This window comes from Clarias gariepinus, chromosome 2, assembly GCF_024256425.1.
Source record: "Clarias gariepinus isolate MV-2021 ecotype Netherlands chromosome 2, CGAR_prim_01v2, whole genome shotgun sequence".
NCBI classification, from domain to species: domain Eukaryota; kingdom Metazoa; phylum Chordata; class Actinopteri; order Siluriformes; family Clariidae; genus Clarias; species Clarias gariepinus.
The window spans coordinates 47,932,767-47,939,929 of NC_071101.1; the positions used below are offsets into that span (position 1 = coordinate 47,932,767).

The window sequence follows — 7,163 nt, forward strand, 5'->3', positions numbered from 1 at the left end:
AAAAGAGGATTTCAAAAAGGGGCGTGGCATGTCTTGAAGCACTTTGAGGCCAAAAATTAAGATGGCTGCCATTTTTTAACGAGTGGGAGTTGGGACAAAAAAAATGGGGGTTTTTATTTTCATGGCAATACCAACAATTGGTGAAAAAATCAGCAAAATCTGTGATCATGTGGTGGAACCCACTGGTTGATTTGAGATGGAATCACCCATGAGTAAATAAATAAATATATAAAAATATCGAAACTCAGACGGTCTCTCTCTCTTTCTCTCTCTCTCTCTTTCTCTCTGTGACTTCAGGAAAATGGCTGAGGCCAGTATTTCAGTAGATCAGTTTTCAGTGGACCAGTTCATCTGTCCAGTGTGTCTGGATCTCCTGAAGGATCCTGTGACTCTCCCCTGTGGTCACAGTTTCTGTAAGGTGTGTATTAATGGTCACTGGAATCAGGAGGATCAGAAGGACGTCTACAGCTGTCCTCAGTGCAGAGACACTTTCACTCCACGGCCTGTTCTACGCAGAAACAACATGCTGGCTGAAGTGGTGGAGAAACTAAAGAAGTAGAGGGAAGTCCAAGCTGCTTCTCCTGCTCACTGTTACACTGAACCTGGAGATGTGGAGTGTGATTCCTGCACAGGAAGAGAAAACAAAGCCATCAAGTACTGTCTGATGTGTTTAGCTTCATTTTGTGAAACTCATTTGGAATCTCACCTGGAAGTTCCTGCTTTGAAAAAACACACATTAATTGAAGCTTCAGCAAAACTCCAAGAGAAGATCTGCTCTGAACATAACGAACTGATGAAGATCTACTGCCGTACTGATCAAACCTGCATCTGTTATTTGTGTACGATGGATAATCACAAAGGACACGACACCGTCACAGCCGCAGCAGAAAGAGCTGAGAAACAGGTGAGAATGAGAAAGATTTTCAGGATGAGGTTCTTAATTATAGTTTATATCTATTAAAATAAAGGTGATTTAATTCAGTAATTCAGTTTTAAAAGTAAAACTCATATTATATACATTGATTACACACAGACTGATATATTTCAAGTTTTTGTTCCTTTTCATTTTGATAATTATGGCTTACAGCTGATAAAAACCCAAAATTCTGTACCTTAGTAAATTAGAATATCACTTCAGATCAATAAAAAAAAGAAAAGATTTTGAACACAGAAATGTTGGAGTACTGAAAAGTATGAACATGTACAGCACTCAGTACCTGGTCAGGGCTCCCTTTGCATGAATTCCTGCAGCAATGAGGCGTGGCATGAAGGTGATCAGTCTGTGGCACTGCTGAGGTGTTACTGTAACTGTATGGAAGCCCAGGTTGCTCTGAAAGCGGTGTTGGGTATCTGGTGTCTCACATCTTCTTTTTTACAGTATTCCATAGATTCTCTATGGGGTTTAGCTTGGGTGAGTTTGTGGGCCAATCAAACACAGGTATACCAACTGGGCATCTGACATGGATTTTACATTTTCTTATCTTATCATTTTTTTAACTGGCTCATCTCAGGACAAACCATTTCATCATAGGAGTGTGTAGACTGGTTTTATATTATTTTATTTTTTTTACTAATTTTACACAAACTAGAATCAGGGCACCAACCATACGGTGGCATGAAAAATGTAACCTGCATTGAAGGAACAGTAAACTGATCACACAAATGTCACCACCATTACAATTTATTTATTATTGTTTCACGTCTGCATTGTGCTGCTTCACCAACATGCTGTTCTGTGTGGCTGCCCATGGCACCGATATCTAAATCTGACTGTCAGCTTCTTATGGTTCCACATTTTGACCGAACTTACCACAAGCGTAACGTGTCACTCCACATTTGAATATGTCACATGATATAAACATTCCTCTACATTCTGATAGGCGTATGTGTCACGGTCACCATCACTGCATGTGCTCTAGTGAATTACAGTGGTGTAAAAAACTATTTGCCCCCTTCCTGATTTCTTATTCTTTTGCATATTTGTTACACAAAATGTTTCTGATCATCAAACACATTTAACTATAAGTCAAAGATAACACAAGTAAACACAAAATGCAGTTTTTAAATGATGGTTTTTATTATTTTGGGAGAAAAAAAATCCAAACCTACATGGCCCTGTGTGAAAAAGTAATTGCCCCCTAAACCTAATAACTGGTTGGGCCACCCTTAGCAGCAATAACTGCAATCAAGCGTTTGCGATAACTTGCAACGAGTCTTTTACAGCGCTCAGGAGGAATTTTGGCCCACTCATCTTTGCAGAATTGTTGTAATTCAGCTTTATTTGAGGGTTTTCTAGCATGAACCGCCTTTTTAAGGTCATGCCACAACATCTCAATAGGATTCAGGTCAGGACTTTGACTAAGCCACTCACAGTCTTTATTTTGTTTTTCTTCAGCCATTCAGAGGTGGATTTGCTGGTGTGTTTTGGGTCATTGTCCTGCTGCAGCACCCAAGATCGCTTCAGCTTGAGTTGACAAACAGATGGCCGGACATTCTCCTTCAGGATTTTTTGGTAGACAGTAGAATTCATGGTTCCATCTATCACAGCAAGCCATCCAGGTCCTGAAGCAGCAAAACAACCCCAGACCATCACACTACCACCACCATATTTTACTGTTGGTATGATGTTCTTTTTCTGAAATGCTGTGTTACTTTTATACCAGATGTAACGGGACACGCACCTTCCAAAAAGTTCAACTTTTGTCTCGTCGGTCCACAAGGTATTTTCCTAAAAGTCTTGGCAATCATTGGGATGTTTTTTTAGCAAAATTGAGACGAGCCTTAATGTTCGTTTTGCTTAAAAGTGATTTTTGCCTTGGAAATCTGCCATGCAGGCCGTTTTTGCCCAGTCTCTTTCTTATGGTGGAGTCATGAACACTGACCTTAATTGAGGCAAGTGAGGCATGCAGTTCTTTAGATGTTGTCCTGGGGTCTTTTGTGGCCTCTCGGATGAGTTGTCTCTGCCCTCTTGGGGTAATTTTGGTAGTTTTTGAGGTGCTTTTGGTCTACTTCTCTGTGTCAGGTAGCTCCTATTTAGGTGATTTCTTGATTGAAACAGGTGTGGCAGTAATCAGGCCTGGGGGTGACTACAGAAATTATACTCAGGTGTGATAAACCACAGTTAAGTTCTTTTTTAACAAGGGGGGCAATCACTTTTTCACACAGGGCCATGTAGGTTTGGATTTTTTTCCCCCTAAATAATAAAAACCATAATTTAAAAACTGCATTTTGTGTTAAATTATGTTATCTTTGACTAATAGTTAACGGTTTTTGATGAGCAGAAACATTTAAGTGTGACAAACATGCAAAAGAATAAGAAATCAGGAAGGGGGCAAATAGTTTTTCACACCACTGTATATGATTTAAACATCAATTTCAAATTTAAATAGAGAGAGAGAGAGAATAAACATAAACATAAACAAAGCAGATATAATGTGCTCCAGTCCACTCTTGTCATCATGCTGGATAAGGGTTTGTGTTTTTTAGATCCAGTTAAGGAAAACTGTAACACTAAAGCGCACACACACACACGCAAAACTTTAATGGCTATGAGAAATATGAAAGTTTGTATGTAATGAATTATCTTACTATGTAAGTACTTTATAAAAAGCTGAATGTAACTGTTCTGTCCTCAGAGTGAGTTAAAGGAGGAGCAGATGAAATCCCAGCAGAGAATCCAGGAGAAGCAGAAGAAGGTGCAGGAGCTGAAACAGGCTGTGAACACTATAAAGGTGAGCAGTGAGCAGAGACAGAGCTGCTCCTAGAAACACACACAACATGGACAACATGGAGTCATTTAGAGTCGCAGTAAGAGAGGGAATGATAGATGAGCTTTAAATCCTGTGTGTGTGTGTGTGTGTGTGTGTGTGTGTGTAACAGCTGAGTGCACAGACAGCAGTGGAGGACAGTGAGAGGATCTTTACTGAGCTGATCAGCTCCATGGAGAAAAAGCGCTCGGAGGTGACGGAGCTGATCAGAGCTCAGGAGAAGACTGAACTGAGTCGAGCTGAACGACTCCTGGAGCAACTGGAGCAGGAGATTGCTGATCTTCAGAGGAGAGACACTGAGCTGGAGCAGCTTTCACACACACACGATCACATCCAGTTCCTCCAGGTAACACTCACTGTCTGATCTACACACACAGCTGTTCCTCACACACTCTCTAAAACACCTTCTGTTAATGGAACAGTGAATGTCCTCTGATGTCACAAGTGTGTTTTACATTTAATCTGCTTTCTGTAGGCTTTAGCTTCTGGACGTCAGTCTCCTCCAATGGACAGACCAGACTTTCAGACATCCAGCATCAGTGTCCATCAACATCTCTTATTTGATGGAGTGAGGAATTCTCTCTCAGATCTGAAGAAGAGACTCGAGGAATTCTGTGAGGAGGAATTCAACAAAATCCCTCTACATGGTAAGAGGAGCTGTTCCTGCTGGAGAAACACAATGATGGACGTCTTTACTCGCTCGGTGAAGTCTTATTTCTTAGCAATGCTCCTGCTGACCTTCCTGCAGACAGTTTGAACTAAAATACTGATTTAAAATGAATAAACTGACTATCACTTTAAACTGTTTCCATCTTTTACAACCTGATGATGCTTTTCGTCTTCATTTCCATTTTCCTTTCCGCAGTAGTTCAGATCTTTTCACCACCAGAACCACAGAGGAGAAAAGATTTTCTAAAATGTAGGTCTCCTTATCTTTCTCTCTTTCTCACTCACTCTTTACATGAATATACAGTATTCTGTGAATTAAACCCAACATGTTCACATTATTCAGTTTGTTTTTCTCTTTTATTTTAGATTTCTGTTATCTGACTCTGGATCCCAACACGACACATCGTAACCTCATTCTGTCTGAGAAGAACAGAGCGGTGAGATACATTGAGAGAGAGCAGCAGTACTCTGATCATCTAGAGAAATTTGATTACTGGTGTCAGGTGTTGTGTAAGGAGAGTGTGTGTGGACGCTGTTACTGGGAGGTGGAGTGGAGCCATGAGAGTGTGTCCATATCAGTCTCATATAAAGACATCAGCAGGAAAGGACAGGGTGATGAATGTGAGTTTGGATACAACAATCAGTCCTGGAATCTGTGGTCTTCTTCTCTCTCTTTCTGTCACAACAACATTAAGACTGATCTCAGAGCTCCATCATCCTCCAGAATAGGAGTGTATGTGGATCACAGTGCAGGAACTCTGTCCTTCTACAGCGTCTCTGACACGATGAAGCTCCTCCACAGAGTCCACACCACATTCACTCAGCCTCTGTACGCTGGGTTTGGGCTCGACTGGTGTTATGGCTCTACTGTGAGATTGTGTGATCCAGAATAAAGTGTGTAGTGTTTTGTGTAAAATTCCTGCACATTGTCACATTGTTGCTCAGTCATCTGTCTCACTAACACACAATCCAGCTGCACAAACAGCTCAGTAATTTAACACAGCGACAATTAAAGAGTAAATATTAACACTAAATATAGTTTAATAAAAATAAACAGATGTATTATTAAATGTATTAAATGTATTATTATAAAGTTGTATCTGTGTGAAGAGCCGTGGTGAGATTCGGCACATCAGACGTCACTTTAGAATAACTTTATATGTACATTATTGAAAGTAGATGTTTAAAACTAACCACACACGCACGCATGCGCGCACACACACACAGTTCTGCTCCAGAATTGTTGTTGTGTTGATGTGATTTTGCTGCCCCCTAGTGCGGTTGGTTTCAGTCCAATGTTTGGATGCCATCCTTTGTTTTGTGTTTATAAATGCATCATCTGTAAGTTAATTTTTCATTATATAATATCTAATTATATATATTTGCATATATTTGTAATATCACATTCATTCGAAACTTTAATTTTATGTAATATGTGGATTGCCATTAGATATTAGCCTAGCCTACTATATCAGTATTTCTTGCTATTTTCTTTGCCTACTGATTGTTTATTTGCTATTTCTTTTAGTTTTACTCTTAATTCAATCCTGACTCGTCTGTACTTGGATGGAGTTTGGCTGGCTGTTAAATTTCATGCGTAGATGCAAGGAGAACAGTACAGTAAAAAGATGTAAATACTACAAGCAAATCAAGTTACATGGCAGAAGAACACAGTCATATTAGTACTATGAACTCAGATGAGAAGCCAGCAGCCTCTACAGAGGAATCCACAGAAGAAGCCATAAGCACAGTTGACAGAGCTTCTGAGGCAGGTTCAAAACTTTCTCGTTCAACACGTTCATCGCGATTATCAAGGATGTCAGCTAGTATGGCAGCAGCCACCGCACAGGTTCAAGCAGAAGCAGCACGAACTCGTATTTCATTTGTAAGAAAGAGAATGCAATTAAACTGGACAAAATTAAATTAGAAATGGCCCATAGATTGGACAAAGCCAAAATAGAGGCAAATCTGGAGGTGCGTCAACACGAAAGGGAACAAGCGGCTGCTCTGGCCCAGGCAGAGGTGCTAGAAGCAGCTGTAGCAGCAATTGAGGATAATATTTTCAATGCTAGTTTCTCAGTGTTTTCCCGCAGTAAAGTGAAGCGCATACAAGACTATGTCGAATCACAAAATGGGACAGTGCCAAAAGAACCAGACATGCAGAATCCAAATTGCAGTGACATACTGTACCCAGATGCCTTAGACTCTAATGATACTGCTACCAATCTCATGCATCATGTCCAGGATGCCTTCACTAAACTCTCATCTCAGCCAATCAATCCATCATTCAGATCTGGAGTCCAGCAGGAAGCTTACGATCCTCATACCTTCATACCTTTTTCAAAAAGAACCTGTCTAAGTACAGCAGCACTCAATGCCATCCCACCAGCCAGAAGCCTTAGGTATGATGGCCAAATATTTAGCAGGTCGTGAGCTTGTAAATACAAGCCTTGTTAAGCCAGTGAAATTGTCTACAAATATATACAAAGACCAACCAAACCAAAAGGACAAAGCAATAATCAAAGTCAATGGGAGGCAAAAAGTCAAAACCTGAATACACAACCAAATATCAAACGCCAAAATCACAATCTCTTTCCTCTTTCCCGCGTCTCTCTTCGATTTATATATGGTCGCGCTAGTCGATGACATCACTTTCAGGGCGGAAGCGACCGCGTGGAAGGTCAGGTAAATGCCGATGTGGGGACAGTCAGAAAACCTGGAGTGGAG

General features: G+C 40.5%; 1 pseudogene; it reads left to right on the forward strand.

Annotated features, from left to right (window-relative positions):
• The first annotated feature begins 301 nt into the window (after positions 1-301).
• LOC128514974 (tripartite motif-containing protein 16-like) lies at positions 302-5,558 on the forward strand (annotated as a pseudogene).
• The last annotated feature ends 1,605 nt before the right edge of the window (positions 5,559-7,163 follow it).